The following is a 26,929-nucleotide window of genomic DNA, read 5'->3' as shown; positions in this document are numbered from 1 at the left end:
TAAAACTCAACATTCAGAAAACGAAGATCATAGCATCTGGTCCCATCCCTTCATGCAAATAGATGGGGAAACAGTGGAAATAGTGTCAGACTTTATTTTTTTGGCCTCCAAAACCACGGCAGATGGTGACTGCAGCCATGAAATTAAAAGACGCTTACTCCTTGGAAGAAAAGTTATGACCAATCTAGATAGCATATTGAAAAGCAGAGGCATTACTTTGTCAACAAAGTTCCATCTAGTCAAGTCTATGGTTTTTCCAGTGGTCATGTATGGATGTGAGAGTTGAACTGTGAAGAAAGCTGAGTGCTGAAAAATTGATACTTTTTTTTTTTTTTTTTAATTTTTTATTTAATTTTTTTAAAATTTTATTTTATTTTTAAACTTTACATAATTGTATTAGTTTTGCCAAATAGATGGGGAGCACATGTAAAATTGATACTTTTGAATTGTGGTGTTGAAGCAGACTCTTGAGAGTCCCTTGGACTGCAAGGAGATCCAACAAGTCCATTCTAAATGAGATCAGCCCTGGGATTTCTTTGGAAGGAATGATGCTAAAGCTGAAACTCCAGTACTTTGGCCATCTCATGTGAAGAGTTGACTCATTGGACAAGACTCTGATGCTGGGAGGGATTGGGGGCAGCAGGAGAAGGTGATGACAGAGGATGAGTTGGCTGGAAGGCATCACCAACTCGATGGACGTGAGTCTGAGTGAACTCCGGGAGTTGGTGATGGACAGGGAGGCCTGGCGTGCTGCAATTCATGGGGTCACAAAGAATCGGACATGACTGAGCGACTGAACTGAACTGTACTGGACTGAACTTCTCATTATAGCCTTATATGGAAGAGGTCAGAGAGAAGAACCAAGCTCTAATCCACCAGAAGGGGACTTATAAGGGCTATATTACCATTCACCAGGACCTCATTCCTATCCATTCATCTAATCCTGCCCAAGTTCTACTTCTAAAATCATCACATTATGAAGTAGGGTTTCAAAATATGAATTTTGATGGAACACAAATATACAACCATAATATATTTCTTTGCACACAAAAAAACATTGTAAGATGAAAAATGTCTAAATCAACAAATGGGAGATGGATTCTATTTATGGACCTGCTAAACGTAGTCACTCAGAAGTTCTCTATCTTCTCTGAAATTTAATTTTGTCGTCAAAAGTAAGAGGGAATTGTAAACTGAATACTTTTATTCTAAAGCTACCAGAGTAAATCCTTTGGAATTGTTTTTTTCTCTGTTTTGTCTCATTATAACTCATTTAAAGACAGAATTAGTTTTCTTAGATGACCTAAATCTGTCTCTTGAGAAATAAAATATTCTTGTGTTTTCAGTGCCTATAATAACAAAAATAGGCTTTTGTAAAGCCAGAAAAATAGGCTTTTGTAAAGCCAGAAACATGCTAGGTTGAATTTAACTTTTCTTTGTCACAATTTTGGACAATAGACATCTAAACACTCTAATGTTTGAATATTTATATTGTCTAACTGGGGCCCTTGAAACTTCAATGGAAGAAATTCAACCAGAATATTTATATTAGAGTATCTCATGTGGAAGGAAGCTGAAATTGTTGACCAAGAATTCTTGTCACCTTTAGATATTTTGTGATTGTTCCCTCCAAGTTAAAAATATATATATATTTTAAATGTGTTTCAAGGTTTGTGAACATAATTGTAATGTGAACAATGTGTATAATATGAATTATACAACTGCCTTTGAGACTTCATATACAGATGTATTTTACTGTTACTATTGAATACAGATGACAATTCATTTATGACCACTCAAACAGCATTTGTGACATTTAATGAATGACAAAGATGTAAACATCCATTATAGATGTTAATTTTGAAGATGCAATTTACATGTTATTAAGTTTTCTGGGCATCTGAAAAACTTATCTGCAAAACGATGTAAGATTCCTGCAGAGTTGCATGGATTATGAAATTGTTTGAAACGTTATATGCCAAGTGATAAGTATCACTCAGTCATTTTTTCAAAATTGAAGAAAGAAAAAAAAAAATCATATAATCACCAGACTTTCTAACAAATTGGAGAGCCAAGGAAAAAACAATAGTTCTATATTTTAAAAACTGATGAAGTATTTTCAGTACAGTTGCTCAGCCATGTCCAACTCTTTGCGACCCCATGGACTGCAGCACCCCAGGCTTCCCTGTCCATCACCAACTCCTGGAGCTTGCTCAGACTCATATCCATTGAGTTGGTGATGCCATCCAACCATCTCAGCCTCTATCATCCCATTCTCCTCCTGCCTCCAATCTTTCCCAGCATCAGGATCTTTTCCAGTAGTCAGTTCTTCGCATCAAGTGGCCAAAGTATTGGAGTTTGAGCTTCAGCATCAGTCCTTCCAATGAATATCCAGGACTGATTTCCTTTAGGATTGACTGGTTGGATCTCTTTGCAGTCCAAGGAACTCTCAAGAGTCTTCTCCAACACCACAGATCAAAATATCAATTCTTCCATGCTCAGTTTTCTTTATAGTCCAACTCTCACATCCATACATGACTACTGGGAAAAACCATAGCTTTGACTAGATGGACATTGTTGGCAAAATAATGGCTCTGCTTTTTAATATGCTATCTAGGTTTCTCATAGCTTTTCTTTAAAGGAGCAAGCATCTTTTAATCTCAGGGTGGCATTCACCATCTGCAGTGATTTTGGAGCCAAGAAAAATCTCTCACTGTTTCCATTGTTTCCCCATCTATTTGCCATGAAGTGATGGAACGGGATGCCATGATCTTAGTTTTTTGAATGCTGAATTTTAAGCCAGCTTTTTCACTCTCTTCTTTCACCTTCATCAATAGGCTCTTTGGTTCCTCTTGGCTTTCTGTCATAAGGGTGTCATAAGGGTGGTATCATCTGCCTATCTGAGGTTATTGATATTTCTCCCGGCAATCTTGATTCTAGATTATGCTTCATCCAGCCCAGTATTTTGCATGATGTATTCTGCATATAAATTAAACAAACCAGGTAACAATATACAGCTTTGACATACTCCTTTCCCAATTTGAAACCAGTCTGTTGTTCCATGTCCGGTTCCAAAGTTTTTTTCAGTTATGCCTACAATTTAAGTGAGAATGTCTTCAACTATCGAAATGCCCTAGAGATTTTGGTTCTTTCTCTTCACAGCTAGTTGTATAACAGAAATACTTGATATCATTTTTCTCCTTGTGTGTGAAGTAATGAATAATTGTGTATCTTATAATGTATTCTTTTAAACAGTAAAGAATAAAAAAAAAGTGTGAGGGAGTGGGTGGAATTATTTCAAGTGCCTTTCCTGGTCTCTAGAAATTATTCCTTTGGTGTATAATTGTATTATTGAACAATTATGTGAATTATAAACACACCATAATAAATAATATCTTTAAGTTTCAATAATGTTATTTCTAGAAGTCCCCACATATGTACTCTATCTAAACATATTTTAGTTGATAATGACCCCTTTACAATGTTTATAAGCAATGTGAAAATCAAATAAGATCTGTGAAGCTTATGATTTTATTATATTCCTAATTCCCTGAAATTTAGACAGCTATTTAGACTATTTTGCATAGAATAAATAAAAATGCAATTCCACTTCCCAATCGTTGTAATTTGACTGAAGTCTGCACCTTTACTAGCTTCTATATGAGAAAGTTCAGATGAAAAAAGAAACAGGAAAACTATTGCTATATCAAAATTTATAGCTTCAGATAATGGAATTTCACTGACTAGTAACATGAGAAAAAAAAAAACCCTCTGATAACATAGAATGCTTGTGATGAGCATTCCTCAAGAATAGCAATGCACCTGACACAGCAGTTTGTTTTGTTAAGCAAAAATCTTAGAGGAACCCTAACCCCTAAATAGGTCTTACATTTCTTCATCTACTGTTTTACAATCCTCAGTAAGTTTCTAGTTTCTTGAGAAATGTGTGGTTGTGATTTAATACTACAGAACTTTTCTCAGGCAAATTGAATAAAAGAGCTTAAAGAGTATTTAATATAATGCAGGCAAATTTTTTAAAAGCCCTTATTATTGAAAAGAAATCATTTTAATGTTCTTTGGTCAGACTGACTGTCTTCAGAGATTGGTTTTGATGAAAAAAAAAAAAATGTTCCTGGCTAATATCTACATTAGGGAAGAAAACCTAGAAATTGCATTATCCTTTGTTTAGACCTCAACCAAACAAGCTAATAACTTCCTACTCAGCTAACTGTTTGTACTTTGATGATAGACTGTTAATGGGCATTATAAAATGAGAAAAGTTTACTTAGACTTTCCATGGATATTTCAACTTCTTATTAATGAGTCGTTCAGTCAATCCTTTCATAAGTTAGAATATTAGTAAAAAGCATGGCTTAACTTAAGCTAAATATCAAATGGTTATCAAACTATAGGGTGAGCTTCATATTTCTTTAGTAAAGTCCTTTGCTTCCAAGGTAGAACAAAAGTTCAAACTAGGGATCTGAATTACAACAATTGTTACTAACAAGACAGACATTTGAACCATCTCAGACATTTAGCTTGTCAATTTATATTACCTGAGGATAACCATAAAAGTTCTCAGTCCTTTATCTGTATTTACTTTATTAATACGTCATTACCAGTTTTAGACAACAGATAAACTGGCTGTTAGTTTGATAAGGATCAGTGGGAGAATAATGGGTAATTAGAAACAGATTTATTGAGATATCTGAGCCAGAGAATAGGCCAATATATAGCTGGAAGGATGGTCATTGCTTCAGGGGAGAAAAAGTTCTGTCTAATTGAGAGTTGGGTGGTAGTATTGACTCTTCTGTAAAGACAGCTGCTTTAGTAGAGAAGAATTTCAATGTTTAAGTACTTAGGAACAGATGTCTAACTCCTACTCTTATTCCCCCCCCCCCCCCCGCCCCAGTGGGAAATAATTTACTTATTATTCAATCATCTATACTTTCAAAGAGTAAAAGCTAGCTTTACGGTATTATTTGAGCAACACAACAAATTATATTTCCTCATCTCTAGAGTCTTTCTTCCTCTGCCATTCAGCCAAGAATTCTGTTTACTGTATCTCTATTTAACAAAATTAACTAAAACTATAAAATCAAAATCATGTCCCTTTCAGGCTTTAATTTGTAGGGAAACTTACAATGTACAAGGTATTAATATGTACAGATATTTTCTCACAAAAATCAAGGAATGCATTAATAAAATTCATTTAACAAATAAGAAATTGGTGGCTCATAGATTACTGAATAATTTGCCAAATATCATGTTTATATTGTTTAGTGGTTCAGTCCTGTCCAACTCTTACAACCCCATGGACTGAAGCATGTCAGTCTTCTCTGATGTTCCCTATCTCCCAGAGTTTGCTCAAACTCATGTCCATTGAAATGGTAATGCCATCTAACCATCTCATACTCTGTCCTTCCCCTTCTCCTCCTGTCCTGAAAAATCAGGGTCTTTTTCCAAGTTGACAAAAGTATTGGAGTTTCAGCTTCAGCATCAGTCCTTCAAATGCATATTCAGGACTGATTTCCTTTAGGACAGACTGATTTGAACTCTTGCTGTCTAAGGGACTTTCAAGAGTCCCCTCAAACACCACAGCTTGAAAGCATCAGTTCTTTGGCACTCAGCCTTCTTTATGGTCCAGCTCTTAACATCTGTACATCACTACTGGAAAAACCATAGATTTGACTAGACCGACCTTTGTCAGCAAAGTGATGTCTCTACTTTTTAATATGCTGTCTAAGTTTGTCATAGCTTTTCTTCCAAGGAACAAGTGTCTTTTAATTTCATGGCTGCACTGTGCTCAGTGATTTTGGAGCCCAAGAAATAAAGTCTCTCACTGTTTTCATTATTTTCCCATCTATTTGCCATTAAGTAATGGGCTGCATGCCATGGTCTTAGTTTTTTGAATGTTGAATTTTAAGCCAACTTTTTCACTCTCCTCTTTCACTTTCATCAAGAGGCTCTTAGTTCCTCTTTGCTTTCTACCATTAGGTGGTTGATATTTCTCCCAGTGGTCTTGATTCCAGCTTCTGATTCATCCAGCCTGACATTTCACATGTCACATGATGTATTCTGCATAGACATTAAATAAGCAGCGTGACAATATAGAGACTTGACATACACCTTTTCCAATTTTGAACCAGTTTTTTGTTCCATGTCCAGTTCTAACTGTTGCTTCTTGACATGCATACAGGTTTCTCAGGAGCCAGGTAAAGTGGTCTGGTATTTCTATTTAAGAATTTCCCACAGTTTGTTTGATCCAAACAGCCAAAGGCTTTAGCGTAGTCAATGAAGCAGATGTTTTTTTCTGGAATTCCCTTGATTTTTCTATGATCCAGTGAAGATCAGCAATTTGATCCTCGGTCCTCTACCTTTTCTAAATCCAACTTGAACATCTGGAAGTTCTCAATTCAAGTATTATGGAAGCCTAGCATGAATGATCTTGAACATAATCTTGCTAGTATGTGAAATGAGTGCAATTATTTGTTAATTTGAGCATTCTTCGGCTTAGCCTTTCCTTGGGATTGGAGTGAAAACAGACTTTTTCCTGTCATGTGGCAACTGTTGAGTTTTCCAAATTTGCTAGCATTATTGAGTGTGGCACTTTAACAGCATCAACTTTTAGGATTTGAAATAACTCAGCTGGAATTCCATCATCTCCACTAGCTTTATTAATAGTAATTCTTCCTAAGACCCCCTTGACTTCACATTCTACGATGTCTGGCTCTAAGTGAGTGACCACACCACTGTGGTAATCCACTTCATTAAGACCTCTTTTGTACAGTTCTTCTGTGTTTTCTTGCCACCTCTTCTTAATACCTTCTGCTTCTGTTAGGTCTATACCATTTCTGTCTTTTACTGTGCTCATCTTTTCATAGAATATTCACTTTGTATTTCTAATTTTCTTGAAGAGATTGTTTAGCTTGGATGTGTGTGTGTATGTGTATGTGTGTACGTGTATCCATATGCTCAGTCATGCCCAATTCTTTTCAATCCATGGACTGTAGCTCCCCAGGCTCCTCTCTCCATGGAATTTTCAGGCAATTGGAGTGGGTTGCCATTTACCATTCCGGGGGATTTTCCTGGCCCAGAGGGCCAAAGCCACGTCTCTTACGTCTCCTGCATGATAAGCAGATTCCTTACCACTGCACCACCTGGGAAGCCTCAGCTTGGGTATAAAGCCTAAATATTCTGACATTTGGTTTGTACTTCTTTGATACATTACTATATAAGGCATTTTTAAAGCAATGAAACCTTAAATATTTCTCAATATTAAAATTTTGTATAGTACCCTATAAGTGAAGACAAGGGAAGGAGATCAACGTTAGAGATTTCTAAGAAGCAAAAACGTCCATAAAGAAATCCTGGAGGACACAACAGTTAATGCTTTATCGCCAGAGCTTTAAAGAGAGACATGCCAGAATAGGAACATGTGCAGCCATTTCTCTGATATGGGAGTTCACACTCAGGAGAATGGACATTAAGGTAATAGTAAGCCCCAAGTGACACTAGTGGTAAAGACCTGCCTGTCAATGCAGGAGATATAAGAGACGTGGGTTCAATCCCTGGATTTGGGAGATTCTCTGGAGGAGGAAATGATGACCCACTCCAATATTATTGCCTGGAGAATCCCATGCACAGAGGAGCCTGGTGGGCTACAGTCCATAGGGTTGCAAAGAGCCAGCCACTGAAGCGACTTAGCACATTCAAAAATATTTGATGAAGAAGGTGGCACTTTCCCTTGACAGTCAGTTAGGATTCAGACATGCAGATATGGGAGAGTTAGGGCACCGTGACTATAGAGTGATATGGACAAGTCTAAAAGTTATGAAGCATGACAGTTAAGTGTTGTAACTAGGACTCTACTTTTTGAGAGAATAGAGACTTGTGAAGTGTTTGTAAGATAAATAGAGAAGTATAAAGTTAAGTTCAGGAAATAGCATTGAGTTTTTTAAACAATACTTTAAGGATTTTAGACTTCAGAAATCAGAAAGGGATTTTACTGATTTTCGGCTAACTTTACAGAACTTTGAACTAATGCAGGTATGTTAATCTGACAGCAGTTTCAGAAAACATGAGATGTGGGAGTGCCAAATTTAAATATAGTTAGGTTCCATATAGAGATTGAAGGAGTCCAGATGCCACATTATAATCAGATGCTAGCATCTGGAGGTGGTATCCACAATAGTGTATTTGTTGTATTCAGGATTATTCAGTATGTATTTCATATCACATACAGAGATCGAATGTATGTACCAAATTTTCACTGAAATCCAGGCCCTATTATAAATAGACTTTGACATTTCAGGTTAGTTTATTTACTATTTTTATAAAATGGGAGAAATTACTGATATTTATTTATATTCCCTAGAAATTTACTGGGAGAATAATTCTGAGCTTCTCTTGAAACATGAATGTGTGACTTAAAGTTGTAAACACTGAGTATAAAGGTGGTCAATAGCAATTATAACAGTGCTTTCAATGTTGTTTAGAAGTCATGCAGAAAATTAAAGGACAGAATAAGATCCATTAATCTAAATTTACAAATAAATATTTCATAGGAATAACAGATAAAATTAATCATATAATGTTTTATATTTTATTTTTGGCAATGACTCAATGACTTAATAATGTTCAGTAACACAAGATAAACAACTGTCCCAATTGTCTATGACTATGCAAGTTTTTTAATAACATTGAAAGTCACAAATCAGGAAAACCTATTATCCCAGGAAAATCAGAATGTTTCATCACTCTAAATATTTCAGTATAATTAGAAGTAGCTGTTAATATCTTGTGTAGAATTGGTAATTTTAATTTATAAGTTATAAATGGCTTAACATATGCCTGGGCACTCTTGGATTAATCAAATCAGAGACTTTAAATTCAAACAGCTTCCCTACTTTTGAATGATCAGTTACAGTCAAGATTGAAGACATGTTTTAAAATCTATCAAAAATAAATAAGTCATTTGCTATTTTAAGCATGTATGTACATTATTCTCTCTATTATTTTAACTTATGTATCAACATAACCAATGTAATATGTGTGTTTTACAACATAGCAGAGTCCAGCAGATAGAATTCTATCCAGTATTCAATTCTAAAAAAGAGAAAGGTCTCCTTTTTTAAAACTGAGGAATAATTTAAAGAGATAAATGTTTAAAAAGTTGAAATGAATTTAATATTTTGGCACAAATAGTCTATGACCTGCAATGGGAAACTTTCACATGCATCGTAATGTGAAAACAAATCGAGATTGTTCTTATTGAATAATGGTATATCTGAAATGCAACTTGTTGACATAAAAAAAGTTATACAATATGGAAAAGACTGTGCACACACACATATATACACACGTGAATACACATGTACACACAAACACACAATCTTTTTTGTAAGTGCAGTAAGATCCAGGTAAGCTGCTCCAACATAACTACACAATGTAGTAAAATCTCTCTCCCCAACCAGTCTTCTATGTGTAGTGTAAGGAAACACATTCCCTTTAATATTATTCTTATTAGAGATGTACTCAAGAGCAAGGAGAGTCAGTTTTCCTTCACCAAGTAATTCTATGGGTAGGTAATTTCCCTTGGCTGGTGATCCAGCTAGACTACCATAGATAGCATGTCTGCATCTTAGGTGGCATTCTGGCTTCATTCTTTACTGTTTCCTCCTCTCTTGCTAAATCACCTAACACAGAACACTATCTTAACACTCAGTTCAATTCAGTTCAGTAGCTCAGTTGTGTCCAACTCTTTGTGACCCCATGGACTGCAGCACGTGAGGCCTCCCTGTGAATCACCAGCTCCCGGAGTCCACCAAAACCCATGTTCATTGAGTCAGTGATGCCATCCAGCCATCTCATCCTCTGTCGTCCCTTTCTCCTCTTGCCCCCAATCCCTCCCAGCATCAGAGTCTTTTCCAATGAGTCAACTCTTTGCATGAGGTGGCCAAAGTACTGGAGTTTCAGCTTTAGCATCATTCCTTCCAAAGAAATCCCAGGGCTGATCTCCTTCAGAATGGACTGGTTGCATCTCCTTGCAGTCCAAGGGACTCTCAAGAGTCTTCTCCAACACCACTGTTTAAAAGCATCAGTTCTTCAGTGCTTAGCCTTCTTTACAGTCCAACTCTCACATCCATACATGACCACAGGAAAAACCATAGCCTTGACTAGACGAACCTTTGTTGGCAAAGTAATGTCTCTGCTTTTGAATATGCTATCTAGGTTGGTCATAACTTTCCTTCCAAGGAGTAAACGTCTTTTAATTTCATGGCTGCAGTCACCATCTGCAGTGATTTTGGAGCCCAGAAAAATAAAGTCTGACACTGTTTCCACTGTTTCCCCATCTATTTCCCATGAAGTGATGGGACCGGATGCCACGATCTTCGTTTTCTGAATGTTGAGCTTTAAGCCAACTTTTTCACTCTCCACTTTCTGACATGCCTTAAATTTAACCTGCTTAGAAATATATTTCTGGAAATTTGATCTTAAATTACATTTTTTGTTGCTCAAATTTAAAATAATATCCTATATAGTAAGAGTCTATGATTATTAGCAAGTTTTACATTAAATATATTATGTGTATATATGTATATATATTTGTATATATATATGTATAAATATATATATATATTATATTGTAATATGTATGTAAATATAATTGATATTATACCACACAGAAAATGTAGCATGAACAGATGTCTGTATAATACTTTTGAATTTTCCTCTGATTTAATGAAAAGTGTCAAGCAGTGCTGGGGTCCAGGGATCCAGGGAGTTCGAAGGGAGATGGCGTTGGTGATTACACTAGCTTTAATTAAATATTAATCAAAGATATAAAGAGCAATATAATGAGGATAGCTCAGCAGGAAAATTCAGTGGAGAAAAGAGGCTGAGTAGCTTGGTTTATGCAGAAAATCAATATAACCTGTGACATCAGGTTAGCTCTGACCACGGAGGCCACAGGCACCCTCTCGAATAGCAGAAGGTGCCCCACCTTAGGCACCTTCTCAAGTGGGTCTTAGAAGCCCAGGCAAATAAGTGGTCGTGGAGGACCACCACACTCCAGATGGAAACTCAGCCAGAGGTTGAGAGAAAGAATGACATGGGGAGACCAAGCTTCAGTAAGCAAGGCCCATAGCTTTATTTTCAACAGGGGCTTTTATACCGTAAGTTGCACATAGAGGATAATAGGGGATGTGAAATCATGCAAAGTCAGTAGTCTTTGATCCTTATCGAAACCAGGGTTTCTTTTCTGCAAATGTATTGTATACAAATGGTTTAGGTGATTTACATCATCTTCTGGCCAGAAGGCCTATTAACATTTTATGACTCTGACAAAGGTTTGTCAACTGTAAGACTTATTTTCTCTAAGAGTAATTATTTTAAGGTTTGGCGCCATCCTCCTAAGGTGTTAGATAAAGTTGCATTCCTATAGGGCAGAGGTGCAATGGGTTTACAACAAAGGAAAAAATTTATTACCTTAAGGGTCTAAAGTTGCTAACCAAGGCAACTACTTATTTTTTCTACATACCAAGTATATTAATTAATACACATTCAAGCATACAATACAGGGGATGTGGAAACTTGGCATCAAGCATTGGCTCATCAATGAAATCTTTTACTAGTTTTATTCTGACAGTTTCTAACTCTCCAAGAGGCTCTAAGCTATTTGAACATCTTAAATTTCCCATGCCTCTTGCGGCTGGGAGACTGTAAACAATCGTATGCATAGCTGTAGGAGTCCGCGTAAACTTGTCAGGCGAGTTAGAGGGCGATCTGAGGGGTTTGGATTTAAACATTCCTATTATGTCCAGGAACTTTATTAACTGTAGCTGTAAGTTAACTCCTTTTCAGAGAGAGCGAGATGGTGGTGGGAGACAGCCCCCTGTAAAGTCAGAGATGAGAGCACAAAGCTAAAGTAGGCAGACTGGTTTTGGGGGTAGATGCTCGAGAATATCCAGGGGGACTCCTGAGGCTCGATCCCGCCTTTGCATATGCCGATCCTTTTTCTTCATGACCTTTGCCATGGGCAGAGTTCCTCATGCTGGCTCCCGGAAAAGCAGAAGTAGAAAATGGAAAAATTTAATAGAACTTTTAATTTTGTTTATATTTTATTTTTTTTTTGTCGTTGTTGTTCTTTTTTTTATTTTTTTTTTTTACTTTACAGTATTGTATTGGTTTTGCCATACATCAACATGCATCCACCACAGGTGTACACGTGTTCCCCATTCTGAACCTCCCTCCCACCTCCCGTCCCTTAACATCCCTCTGGGTCATCCCAGTGCACCAGCCCCAAGCTTCCTGTATCCTGCATTGAACCTGGACTAACGATTCGTTTCTTATATGATGTTATACATCTTTTAATGCCATTCTCCCAAATCATCCCCCCTCCCTCTCCCACAGAGTTCAAAAGACTGTTCTATACATCTGTGCCTCTTTTACTGTCATACATACAGGTATGTCGTTACCATATATCTAAATTCCATATATATGTGTTAGTATACTATATTGGTGTTTTTCTTTCTGGCTTACTTCACTCTGTATAATAGGTTCCAATTTCATTCACCTCATTAGAACTGATTCAAATGTATTCTTTTTAATGGCTGAGTAATACTCCATTGTGTATATATATCACAGCTTTCTTATCCATCATCTGCTGATGGACATCTAGGTCGCTTCCATGTCCTGGCTATTATAAACAGTACTGTTATGAACATTGGGGGACACGTGTCTCTTTCAATTCTGGTTTCCTATGTGTGTATGCCCAGCATTGGGATTGCTGGGTCGTATGGCAGTTTGATAGAGTGCCTGATGAGCTATGGAATGAGGTTCATGACATTGTACAAGAGACAGGGATTAAGACCATCCCTATGGAAAAGAAATGCAAAAAAGCAAAATGGCTGTTTGGGGAGGCCTTACAAATAGCTGTGAAAAGAAGAGAAGTGAAAAGCAAAGGAGAAAAGGAAAGATATAAACATCTGAACGCAGAGTTCCAAAGAATAGCAAGAAGAGATAATAAAGCCTTCCTCAGTGATAAATGCAAAGAAATAAAGGAAAACAACAGAATAGGAAAGACTAGGGATCTCTTCAGGAAAATCAGAGACACCAAAGGAACATTTCATGCAAAGATGGTCTCGATAAAGGACAGAAATGGTAAGGACCTAACAGAAGCAGAAGATATTAAGAAGAGTTGGCAAGAATAAACAGAAGAACTGTAAAAAAAAGATCTTCATGACTCAGATATTCATGATGGTGTCATCAGTCACCTAGAGCCAGACATCCTGGAATGTGAAGTCAAGTGGGTCTTAGAAAGCATCACTATTAAAAAAGCTAGTAGAGGTGATGGAATTCCAGGTGAGCTATTCCAAATTCTGAAAGATGATGCTGTGAAAGTGCAGCACTCAATATGCCAGCAAATTTGGAAAACTCAGCAGTGTCTAGAGGACTGGAAAGGTCAGTTTTCATTCCAATCCCAAAGAAAGGCAATGCCAAAGAATGCTCAAACTACCGCACAATTGCACTCATCTCACATGCTAATAAAGTAATGCTCAAAATTCTCCAAGCCAGGCTTCAGCAATACGTGAACCATGAACTTCCTGATGTTCAAGCTGGTTTTAGTAAAGGCAGAGGAACCAGAGATCAAATTGCCAACATCTGCTGGATCATGGAAAAAGCAATAGAGTTCCAGAAAAACATCTATTTCTGCTTTATTGACTATGCCAAAGCCTTTGACTGTGTGGATCACAATAAGCTGTGGAAAATTCTGAAAGAGATGGGAATATCAGACCAGCTGACCTGCCTCTTGAGAAATTTGTATGCAGGTCAGGAAGCAACAGGTAGAACTGGACATGGAATAACAAACTGGTTCCAAATAGGAAAAGGAGTTCGTCAAGGCTGTATATTGTCACCCTGTTTATTTAACTTATATGCAGAGTTCATCATGAGAAACGCTGGACTGGAAGAAACACAAGCTGTAATCAAGATTGCTGGGAGAAATATCAATAACCTCAGATATGCAGACGACACCACCTTTATGGCAGAAAGTGAAGAGGAACTCAAAAGCCTCTTGATGAAAGTGAAAGTGAATAGTGAAAAAGTTGGCTTAAAGCTCAACATTCAGAAAACGGAGATCATGGCATCCGGTCCCACCAGGAAATAGATGTTGAAACAGTGTCAGACTTCATTTTTCTGGGCTCCAAAATCACTGCAGATGGTGACTGCAGCCATGAAATTAAAAGACGCTTCCTCCTTCGAAGCAAAGTTATGACCAACCTAGATAGCATATTCAAAAGCAGAGACATTACTTTGCCAACAAATTTTCATCTAGCCAAGGCTATGGTTTTTCCTGTGGTCATGTATGGATGTGAGAGTTGGACTGTGAAGAAGGTTGAGCGCCGAAGAATTGATGCTTTTGGACTGTGGTGTTGGAGAAGATTCTTGAGAGTCCCTTGGACTGCAAGGAGATGCAACCAGTCCATTCTGAAGGAGATCAGCCCTGGGATTTCTTTGGAAGGAATGATGCTAAAGCTGAAACTCCAGTACTTTGGCCACCTCATGCGAAGAGTTGACTCATTGGAAAAGACTCTGATGCTGGGAGGGATTAGGGGCAAGAGGAGAAGGGGACGACAGAGGATGAGATGACTGGATGGCATCACTGACTCGATGAACGTGAGTCTGAGTGAACTCTGGTAGTTGGTGATGGACAGGGAGGTCTGGCGTGCTGCGCTTCATGGGGATGCAGAGTCAGACACTACTGAGCGACTGATCTGAACTGATCTGATCTGCTGGCAGTTCTATTTCCAGTTTTTTAAGGAATCTCCACACTGTTCTCCATAGTGACTGTACTAGTTTGAATTCCCACCAAAGTGTAAGAGGGTTCCCTTTTCTCCACCACCTCTCCAGCATTTATTACTTGTAGGCTTTTGCACAGCAGCTGTTCTGACTGGCATGAAATGGTACCTCATTGTGGTTTTGATTTGCATTTCTCTGATAATGAGTGATGTTGAGCATCTTTTCATGTATTTGTTAGCCATCTGTATGTCTTCTTTGGAGAAATGTCTGTTTAGTTCTTTGGCCCATTTTTTTTTTTTTTTTAATTGGGTCGTTTATTTTTCTGGAATGGAGCTGCAGGGGTTGATTGTATATTTTTGAAATTAGTTGTTTTTCAGTTGCTTCATTTGCTGTTATTTTCTCCCATTCTTAAGGCTATATTTTCACCTTGCTTATAGTTTATATTGTTGTGCATAAATTTTAATTTTAATTAGATTTCATTTGTTTATTTTTGCTTTTATTTCCAATATCTGGGAGGTGGGTCATAGAGAATCCTGCTGTGATGTATGTCAGAAAGTGTTTTGCCTATGTTGTCCTCTAAGAGTTTTATGTCTTCTGGTCTTAGTTTAGATCTTTAATACATTTTGAGTTTATTTTTGTGTATGGTGTTAGAAAGTGTTCTAGTTTCATTCTTTTACAAGTGGTTGACCAGTTTTCCCAGCACCACTTGTTAAAGAGATTGTCTTTTCTCCACTGTATATTCTTGCCTCCTTTGTCAAAGATAAGGTGTCCATAGGTGCATGGGTTTATCTCTGGGCTTTCTATTTTGTTCCATTGATCAATATTTCTGTCTTTGTGCCAGTACCAGACTGTCTTGATGACTGTGGCTTTGTAGTAGAGCCTGAAGTCAGGCAGGTTGATTCCTCCAGTTCCATTCTTCTTTCTCAAGATTGCTTTGGCTATCTGAGTTTTTTTGTATTTCCATACAAATTGTGAAATTATTTGTTCTAGCTCTGTGAAGAATACTGTTGGTAGCTTGATAGGGATTGCATTGAATCTATAGATTGCTTTGGGTAGTATACTCATTTTCACTATATTGATTCTTCCAATCCATGAATATGGTATATTTCTCCATCTATTAGTGTCCTCTTTGATTTCTTTCACCAGCGTTTTATAGTTTTCTATATATAGGTCTTTAGTTTCTTTAGGTAGATATTTTCCTAAGTATTTTATTCTTTTCATTGCAATGGTGAATGGAATTGTTTCCTTAATTTCTCTTTCTATTTTCTCATTATTAGTGTTTAGGAATGCAAGGGATTTCTGTGTGTTGATTTTATATCCTGCATCTTTACTATATTCATTGATTAGCTCTAGTAATTTTCTGGTGGCATCTTTAGGGTTTTCTATGTAGAGGATCATGTCACCTGCAAACAGTGAGAGTTTTACTTCTTCTTTTCTAATTTGGATTCCTTTTATTTCTTTTTCTGCTCTAATTGCTGTGGCCAAAACTTCCAAAACTATGTTGAATAGTAGTGGTGAGAGTGGGCACCCTTGTCTTGTTCCTGTCTTTAGGGGAAATGCTTTCAATGTTTCACCTTTGAGGATAATGTTTACTGTGGTTTTGTCATATATAGCTTTTTATTATGTTGAGGTATGTTCCTTCTATTCCTGCTTTCTGGAGAGTTTTTATCATAAATGGATGTTGAATTTTGTCAAAGGCTTTCTCTGCATCTATTGAGATAATCATATGGTTTTTATTTTTCAATTTGTTAATATGGTGTATTGCATTGATTGATTTCCGGACATTGAAGAATCCTTGCATCCCTGGGATAAAGCCCACTTGGTCATGGTGTATGATCTTTTTAATGTGTTGTTGGATTCTGATTGCTAGAATTTTACTAAGGATTTTTGCATCTATGTTCATCAATGATATTGGCCTGTAGTTTTCTTTTTTTGTGGCATGTTTGTCAGGTTTTAGTGTTAGGGTGATGGTGGCCTCATAGAATGAGTTTGGAAGTTTACCTTCCTCTGCAATTTTCTGGAAGAATTTGAGTAGGATAAGTGTCAGCTGTTCTCTAAATTTTTAGTAGAATTCAGCTGTGAAGCCGTCTGGACCTGGGCTTTTATTTGCTGGAAGATTTCTGATTACAGTTTCAATTTCCATCTTGTGATGGGTCTATTAAGATTTTCTATTTATTCCTGGTTCAGTTTTGGAAGGTTGTGCTTTTGTAAGAATTTGTTCATTTCTTCCATGTGTCCATTTTATTGGCATATAATTGCTGATAGTAGTCTCTTATGATCCTTTGTATTTCTGTATTGTCTGTTGTGATCTCTCCATTTTCATTTCTAATTTTATTGATTTGATTTTTCTCCCTTTGTTTCTTGATGAGTCTGGCTAATGGTTTGTCAATTTTATTTATCCTTTCAAAGAACCAGCTTTTGGCTTTGTTGATTTTTTTTATGGTCTCCTTTGTTTCTTTTGCATTTATTACTGCCCTAATTTTTAAGATTTCTTTCCTTCTACTAACCCTGGGGTTCTTCATTTCTTCTTTTTCTAGTTGCTTTAGGTGTAGAGTTAGGTTATTTATTTGACTTTTTTCTTGTTTTTTGAAGTATACCTGTATTGCTATGAACTTTCCTTTTAGTTTAAACATTTCAAAGCAACAATTGTATTTGTAGCTATTGTTTCTTATCTAATGACTTCAGTGGCCTTTTCCAAGAATACTAATACAAATCAAAATTGCATTTCATCTCTGATTCTTCTCAAATAAAAAGTAAGATAATTCTAGTTCTTTTCCCTGTTAGATAATTGTGAAACTGTTTTTTGTTTTCATTTTCATTTAAAATCAAATACATATAATTTTGTGTCACCAGTAAATATGAGTTCTCCTGGAAAAGTCTTCATAATCTGAGTAGAAAATCTTTGTTATTGAGCATGTATTTCAACGCAATTATATATATATATAATATATATATATTAAATAAATATATATATATATATTTAAAAATGACTGAACTTTGCATAAAAATTGTGTGTGTGTGTGTGTGTGTGTTTTGCAGTGCCTCATCCAGTGTATGGTGTACTTTAAAGCATTCAGTGAGTATTTCAGTAATGAAAAAAAAAATTAAATGATTGGTTACTCTTATCTCTAGACACTCTTCCTACTGCTTCCATGATAGCACCCTCTTCTTCTTTTTCTCTTGCTTCACTGGCACTGTCCATCCTTTTTCCTGGCTTACCTACCAATGGAATGCTATATAGTTTTAACTAGTCAAGCACAGTGATATTAATGTACTTTAATTTATATGTAACTGAATCAATGATATAAATCATGGTTTCAAATTTTGTTCTACATAATATTAAGTTTTCTTACAGATATAATGGAGTTTCCAAGGGATTGAGACTGGAATCTCTGGGCCTCTATTAAGATTCTAACATCTCTAATTTGGCTTACTTTCTAATTGACGTGATGCTCCATGTTAAAATATAGCACATTAAAAGTCCCAAATCACTTGTTCCCTACTACCCCAGGTATAACACTCACATGAATCTCCAGATCTGCAAAAGGTCCTTCTATCTCTCAAGCAAACACTTCCCTGGAGCAAAAGCATGCTATCAGAAAGACCGTTACTACTTCACTGACATAGGCTGAATAATCCTCCTTGACCTCTTAACTCAATTCAGTTCTGAAGTCAGGACTCCTATTCTTTCCTTTTTCTGTTCTCTTTTTTCTTTTCTTTACACCTCCCTTTCCTGATCTCCTTTTTCTTTAAACTACTAGAATGATTCTTTTATCCAAAGAATGCAATTATATTTCATTCATCAGTGCTACACTAATTCTTCCCCCAGTTCTAACTATTCAATGAAAAGAAGTTGTAGTCTTTCTTCCCTGGTGGCTCAGATGGTAAAAAGAAGTTGTATTCTTGACATCTCTATATTCAAGTTATTTATGCAAATTTATCTAGCCTTTCAGCCACAAATTTCAAGTTGTAAATAATAAAGTTTTCCAAATGTGAGGAAGGGAGGATAAAGTAGGGAGTGTGGGGAAAAGATTATGAGAAGGAAAAATTGCAGATCCACAACTGTAAGTTTTTATGTACTTAGAAATCTTTCTTATCCTTTTTTTTTGGGGGGGGGGCACCATAAGATATTTATTTATTAAAAAAAAAAACAACTCCTTCTATTAGGAATATGTGAAGCCAAATTTTCTAAACTCACCACTTTTTAAATTTGATGAGTTTGCTCTAACTAAAATATCCACCTTAGAGTTTCACATATATAATTATACCTTTTATGTTTCATCATTTTCTCTAATTTTCAGCTTAAAAATATCCTATTTGTAAGACACTGAAAAATATATACGTATATAACAAAAGTAAAATGTGCCTATTCTCATTACAAAAATAAATAGCAGTTTTTATGATAGTTTACTTCACCATAAAATCAGGATGCAACTTTCAGCTTATTATTTATTCATTTTCTTTTCATAAGGATTATTCTTAGAAATATAATTTGGGAATGTTGCATATTTTTCTGTTATGTAACTAGCCATAATTTAGTTATTCAAGCTGCTGAGCAAAATTCACAATCTCAAGCACGTTTGTTTATGCATTATATCTAAAGATTTAATTCTTAAAAAAGAATTGATATATGACAGTATACATGCTTTTAAGATTATAGGTATTTTAAGGAAATAGGATTTTCTGGAAAGCTTATATAATAGAATCATTGTACCTAAATTACTAGATTTCAGATAAGCCACAGAACATACTTTTCCTGGACTTCTGTAAAACAATCATTTTCTTAAAAAACAAACAAAAAGAAACAGAAGGCACGTTTTTTGAACTTTCTCATTCAAAATTTGCTTACAAAAACTTAGAACTAAATTTCTGTCTTGGCAGTAATCTGTGTTACTGTTTCTCAGTTTTGTTTTTTTTGTTTCTCAGTTTTGTTTTTTTTCTTGTTTGTTTGTTTGTTTTTGTGACATCTAAGAGCCTATAACCTATCTGAATGAAATAAAAGGAATAACCAAATCAGTTTGAAAATCCAAAACAAATGAGATTCTAAGTTTGATACACATTGATAAATCCTGCCTGTAATTTCTTAAGGGTTATCTTTGAATGTGAAGTGACTAAGTCACAACATTTCAGACACTTTCTTTCCGAAAGTTCAACTGACATGATTTAAGCCAAATTTGCTATATTTTTAAAATAATTATTTCCCTTTAGTGACAAGAGTCTGCCTTTAATGCAGGAAACCTGGGTTTGATCACTGGGTTGGGAAGATCTCCTGGAGAAGGAAATGGCAACCCACTCCATTATTCTTGTCTGGAGAACCCCATGGACAGAGGAGAATGGTGGGCTATAGTCCATGGGGTCTCAGAGTTAGAGATGGCTGAACAACTAAATCTTTCTTTCACTTAGTGATCCCAACCATACACTCTAGCCACCCCAAATTTGGAAAAAAAAAAAAAAAACAATTAAAAAATAATTTCCTGGGGAAAATGACAAGATCAGAAATCCCAAACAATATTTGATTAAGAACTGAAAATATGAGGGATGCAAACTATACAGCTTACGGAAACATAGAGAGTAATGTTTGGAGTGTGCATTCATTTACTCACCTGCTCACTGAATAAGAAAGAAGGGCATTCATCTTGAGAACTGTCAGCTCCTGTCCTTTCCCAAACATGACACTCACTCTTTTAAATGAACAGTAGCTCCACACTCCAGGATGTCTGACTCTAGGTGAGTGATCACACTGTCATGGTTATCCAAGTCATTAAGATAGCAGTGAACAGTACTGCCACACTCCAGGATATCTGACTCTAGGTGAGTGAACACACCATTGTGGTTATCCGGGTCATTAAGATCTTTTTTGTATAGTTCTTCTGTGTATTCTTGCCACCTCTTCTTAATATCTTCTGCTTCTGTTCTTTATTGTGCCTATCTTTGCATGAAATGTTCCCTTGGTATCTCTAACCTTCCTAAAGAGATATCTAGTCTTTCCCATTCTATTGTTTTCCTCTATTTCTTTGCATTGTTCTCTTAGGAAGCCTTCAAACTGTGGTGTTGGAGAAGACTCCTTAGAGTCCCTTGAACAGCAAGGAGATAAAACTAGTCAATCCTAAAGGAAATCAACCCTGAATATTCAGTGAAAAGAATGATGCTGAAGCAGATGCTCCAATACTTTGGCTGCCTGATGTGAAGAGTTAACTTATTGGAAAAAAACCTAATGCTGGGAAAGATTGAAGACAGGAAGAGAAGGGGATGACAGAGGGTGAGATGGTTGGATAGCATTACCGACTCAATGGACATGAGTTTGAGCAAGCTCCAGGAGTTGGTGATGGACAAGAAAGCCTGGTGAGCTGCAGTCCATGGGGTTGCAAATAGTCAAACACAACTGAGTGACTGAGAGACAAGTGCCAAAAAACTTCACTGAATAATATGTGAATTACTCCACTGAGTAATTTACTGAATTGTAATTCACTAAATAAAAGTGAATAAAGAATGCATTGACTTGCTATGATAACCTCTTTGATATTTGTTGTTGCTGTGTTAGCTGCTCAGTCATGTCTGATTCTTTGCAACGCCATGAACCATAGCCTGCCAGGCAACTCTCTTCATGGGATTTTCCAAGCAAGAATACTGGAGTGGGATGTCATTTTCCTTCTCCAGGGGATCTTTCCAACCCAGGGATTGAACCCAGGTCTCCTGCATTTCAGGCAGATTCTTTGCCATCTGAGTCACCAGAGAAGCCCCTTTTTTGATATTAGACATAACTCTTATATCCCCAGTCATGGTGAACAGGTTAAAACACCCACTAGACAAGAGATCTAAGCCCTCTATTAAGAATAAAATATGTAATAACTGAACAAGACATATAGTACTTCATGTCCTATACACAATGGAGTATTACTCAGCCATTAAAAAGAATACATTTGAATCAGTTCTAATGAGATGGATGAAACTGGAACCTATTATACAGAGTGAAGTAATCCAGAAAGAAAAACACCAATACAGTATACTAACGCATATATATGGAATTTAGAAAGATGGTAACAATAACCCTGTGTACGAGACAGCAAAAGAGACACCGATGTATAGATCAGTCTTATGGACTCTGTGGGAGAGGGAGAGGGTGGGGAGATTTGGGAGAATAGCATTGAAACATGTATAATATCATGTATGAAACGAGTCGCCAGTCCAGGTTTGATGCACGGTACTGGATGCTTGGGGCTGGTGCACTGGGACGACCCAGAGGGAGGGTAGGGGAGGGAGGAGGGAGGAGGGTTCAGGATGGGGAATGCGGGTATACCTGTGGTGGATTCATTTCGGGGGATCTTCCTGACCCAGGGATTGAACCTGCATCTCTGCACTGGCAGGCAGATCCTTTACCCCCAAGCCACCGGGGAAGCTCTAGGATGACATATACACACTACTATATACAAAATAGATAACGAATCAGGACCTACTGTATAGCACAGGGACCTCTACTCTGTAAAGGCCTAAATGGGAAAACAGTGTAAAAAAGCGTGGAGATATATACATGATCCACTTTACTGTACACCTGAAACTACAACAATGTGGAAAAGCTAGACTCTAATAAAATTCTTTTAAAAACAAACAAACAAACAAACAAAAAAAAACTAATACAATATTGTAAAGTTTAAAAATAAAATAAAATTAAAAAAAGACATATAGTACTTCAGAATGCAAATATAAGGAACTGAAATTTACAAACTTGAGTTATGTAAATTTTTCAAAATTATTTTATGCACAACACCAAAGTGTCAAGATGTTCTGAGGGAAAGCTGCCTAAGTATGTTGAGTATTTTTAGCTTATCTTTCTGAATATAGGACAAAATTTTCCTCTCTGAAAAATTGTTAATCAAATATCAAATATGACATAATTTTACAATCATAACACAAATCTTCTCTTTATATGCCACATATTTCTCCAATGACTGTCCATCCACTTTTCTGCTCCCTTTCATATCAAAATTCCTTGAAGTATTATCTCTACCCTTTATTTCTGTGTTCTCCTCTAACCTTTTGAAACGTTGCAATTAGGCTTTAACCAACTATGCTCCTCTAAAACTGTTCTTGACAAGATCCTCAAAGATATCCACATTATAAAACTTTGCAGTCAATTTGTAATTCTATTACTTTTCTGTTAACAGCATTCCGTACAGTTGATCCACATTCTTCCTTAAACATATTACTTTCCTGAGTTTTCTCCCTACCTATCTGGTCATTCTTTCTCTGTTTCTCTGCTCAGTACTTTTCATCTTCCAACCTTAATTGTTGGAGTACCCAGTGTTTACTTTGAAGTTCTTCTCCCATGGTTGCCTCATTCAGTCTTAATGGTCATCTACATGGTTATAGGTCCAAAAGGCATGCCTAGTATAGAATGTTCCCCTGAACGTCAAATTCATATAATCAACCACGGACTCAATAACTTAACTTGGATATCTAGAAAACTTTCAAAATTAATATTTCCAAAGATGACTTTTGATCTTTCTCACCACCATTCAAATATGTTCTTCCTACAGTCTTCCCTTTATCAGAAAATGGCAAATTAGTTCAGTTGTCAAACACAAAAACAACCATGGGAAAAAAAAAAAAAAGATCATCATTAACTTTTTTACTTTTTAAAACTTTTAATGCAATTTTAAAAATTACACTACATTTACAGTACTACAAAATACTGGTTATATGCTCTGTGTTGTACAACTTGCAGCATGTCTTACACCCAGTAGTTGAGCATCCCCCATTTCCTCACTTCTACACTGCCTCGCCCCACCATTGGTACTTCCAGTGCATCAGTGAATGTCAAGTAGTCCAAACCACTATCATTACTTTTGCTTTCTTACCTAGTCTTTTGCTTTCACTTTTGTTCCCACAGAGTAGTCAGAGTTGTCTTCTTTTAGGAAAACCTGTCATGTTTCTCCTTAAAAAAGAGGAATTTTCTCCAATGATTTTATCTCACTCAAAGGAAAAAAAAATAAAAGATAAAACAACTAAAATTTACTACAAATTCCTTCAAGAATCCTCCCCTCATCCTCACTTTCTTTGTTAGTGCTTTGATTTCATTTCTACTAGTCACCTCACTCAACTAGATGCAAAGAGACATTTTTACTTCTGGAAAAGGTCAGAAATTGTTATTTCTTTTGCTTACTGCCATATCTGCAGCTGTCAGAATAGTAGATGGATATAGGAGAAGGCAAGGCACCCCACTCCAGTACTCTTGCCTGGAAAATCCCATGGACGGAGGAGCCTGGTAGGCTGCAGTCCATGGGGTCGTGAAGAGTCAGACACAACTGAGAGTCTTCACTTTCACTTTTCACTTTCATACATTGGAGAACGAAATGGCAATCCACACCAGTGTTCTTGCCTGGAGAATCCCAGGGATGGGGGAGCCTGGTGGGCTGCCGTCTATGGGGTCGAACAGAGTAGGACACGACTGAAGTGACTTAGCAGAAGCATCATAGATGCTATTAAATATTTGTCAATTAAGCTATAAATTAATGAATCCATGTTGAATGAATAAGACAAGTAAATTCAGTTTCATAGAGAATTTCTGCTTTTAGTAATGCTCACAATGAGTCAGAGACAACTGAAGAGACTGAGCACTCATATACACAAGCTATTTTTTAGATACAGATAACAAATATAAATGTCATAAAAAACAGTGATGTCTCTAATCTGAAAAGGTAAGTTTTGAGGTGTGAATTCCAACACCATTTCCATAGCTATTTAAAGGTCTAGTTTCAGTCTATTAAAAAAAAAAAAAAAAAAACTAAACTAAATAATAAACACTAAGTACTATAAAATAAATAAAAACACTATAAAACACTAAAAAATAAACACTAAATTGAAGGTCTAGTTTCAGTCTACAATAAACACTAAACTAGCTGTGGATAACTATGTATGTCAAAGGAAATGATTACTTACTACATTAGTTTCAAGTCTCTGGATATTTCAAACAACGCATTAAAAAATATATATATATCCTAATTTGCATGTGCTCTCAAATCCAAATGTGAGTGACTAAACTAGAAAAATGGTGCACTCATTGGCTTTAAATGACTTAGACCAAGGCAACTTACTGTAATCAGCAGAAAAGCAATGAAATATTTAGCCTAATGTGCATCTTACAAAACGTTAAAACAAATCTTCATTGAATACTTATTACTTTACTTTTTTGTTTTCTGAGAGGATTGTAACCTAAAACGGAACTGCACAATATAGAATGGAGAATCTTACCCATGCATGCTCAGCAGAATGGAACTTAAGAACTGAGAGACTCATTGTTCATAAATACATGACTCACAGAGAACAAACTTTATCAATGAACATCTGCCAAGAATTTATCCCCATCCTCAAGCCAAAGAAGTATTGTTTGCACTCTGGATGGACTTTCCCCTCTTTCTATTCCTTGGCTATAAATACAGTCTACCCTAAACACTCAATGGACTCATTTATAGCTTGTGAAAACATGGGTTACCTGAATTGCCATTGCTCTGTTATTTTCAAATAAGCTTAATTTGAACTTGTTGCTGTTTACATTTTTATTTAGGTGGACAGTTTACTTATTTATTTTTTAATTTAAATGTCTTGTATTTCTCTCCTCTCACCTACTGATATTTTTCTGCTCTTTCAATGGAAGATTTGACTGTTTCTCATCTCATTTTTATCCATTGTCCTATATAACAAAAGAGCTTCCCTGGTGGCTGAGTGATAAAGAATCCACCTATCAAGGCAAGAGACGAAAGATCCCCCAGAGAAGGAATTGGCAACTCACTCCAGGATTCTTGCCTTGGGAAAACCTGTGAACAGAGGAACCTGGCAAGCTACAGTTCATGCGGTCTCAAAAGAGTCATACACGACTTAGCAACTAAACAACAATGACATAAAATCTCAGATTATGGTAGTCTTCCCATCCCCCACCCACCAGACAATCTTGCAAATAAATAGAAAATTTCTACAGAACTATAATGAAAGTATTTTCACATTCTTTCATGAAAAACCGGATGGTGCAGTAGTTAAGGAGGAGACTGTGTATTAGGCTAAACATTTCTTTTTGGATTATGCTAAGCAAAGTCAAGTAGTTAATAAAGCTAACCAAAGAACAGCAAATGCACCAATATTTTATTTTTTGTGGTAGTACTAGAGGTCAAAAATCTCTAGATAATGTATTCTAGTACAGAGTATATTTTGAGATTCACCTTCCCTATCCCACTATTTTGTCTTTTTAAATAATTAATATAACATCTCTTCTAGATTTTTAACAAAGGTCCTCCTTGCTAACTTGTTTAAACATGTGACTCAAGATTCTGCCTGTACTCTCCTCCAACCTTCCTGATCACCTTCAGAAGCTATTCCCAGTTCCCACCAATCTGGCCAGTATCAAAAATTCCCACACATCCTTTCCAAATGTCTAGGGTCTTTGCTATATGGCTACTTATAGAGACTGCTTTTTTCCCAAAGTTTAACAGCACTGATTGCTGCTGGACAGGTTCTGATTTTTTAAATCCTTAATGGCATCTATGAATTATACCCCAATTAAATATATGTATTATGATGTATACCACATCATGAAGTGAAGTTGCTCAGTCTTGTCTGACTCTTTGGGACCCCATGAACTGGGGCCTACCACGCTCCTCAGTCTATGGGATTTTCCAGGCAAGAGTACTGGAGTGGGTTGCCATTTCCTTCTCCAGGGAATCTTTCTGACCCAGGGATCAAACCCGGGTCTCCCACATTGTAGGCAGATGCTTTTACCATCTGAGCTACCAGGGAAGCCCATACCACATCATAAAAGAGTATGATTGTACATTTTTTTTCAAATTAAAATTTAAAGATTGTATTTTTTTCATGGCTGTAAGCAAAGACATCAAATAATTTATCAAGTATTACCTATTTTTAACATTTCATTTATAAAATAGAAAAGTGAGGTAATACCTAACCACTTCAAAGACTACACACAAACATATATGAACACATTCTGGAAACTCAATAATCAAAATACATTTTTAGATGTAGTGACTATGAGTGAGCAGATCATAATTTCAAATATAGTGGCAGCTTCCCACTAACTGCTTACCTACATAAAGTGTTTCAATACAAATATAATTATTGTCCT

At 36.3% G+C, this 26,929-nt stretch overlaps 1 pseudogene; it reads left to right on the top strand.

The window, feature by feature from the left end:
* LOC104974177 (peptidyl-prolyl cis-trans isomerase A-like) overlaps positions 1 to 26,929 on the top strand; it is a 158,400-nt pseudogene that overhangs the window by 113,918 nt on the left and 17,553 nt on the right.

Source organism: Bos taurus, chromosome 15, assembly GCF_002263795.3.
Source record: "Bos taurus isolate L1 Dominette 01449 registration number 42190680 breed Hereford chromosome 15, ARS-UCD2.0, whole genome shotgun sequence".
In the NCBI taxonomy this organism is placed as follows: domain Eukaryota; kingdom Metazoa; phylum Chordata; class Mammalia; order Artiodactyla; family Bovidae; genus Bos; species Bos taurus.
The sequence above is the reverse complement of the archived record's forward strand: the minus strand, read 5'-3'. Positions and strand labels throughout refer to the sequence as shown.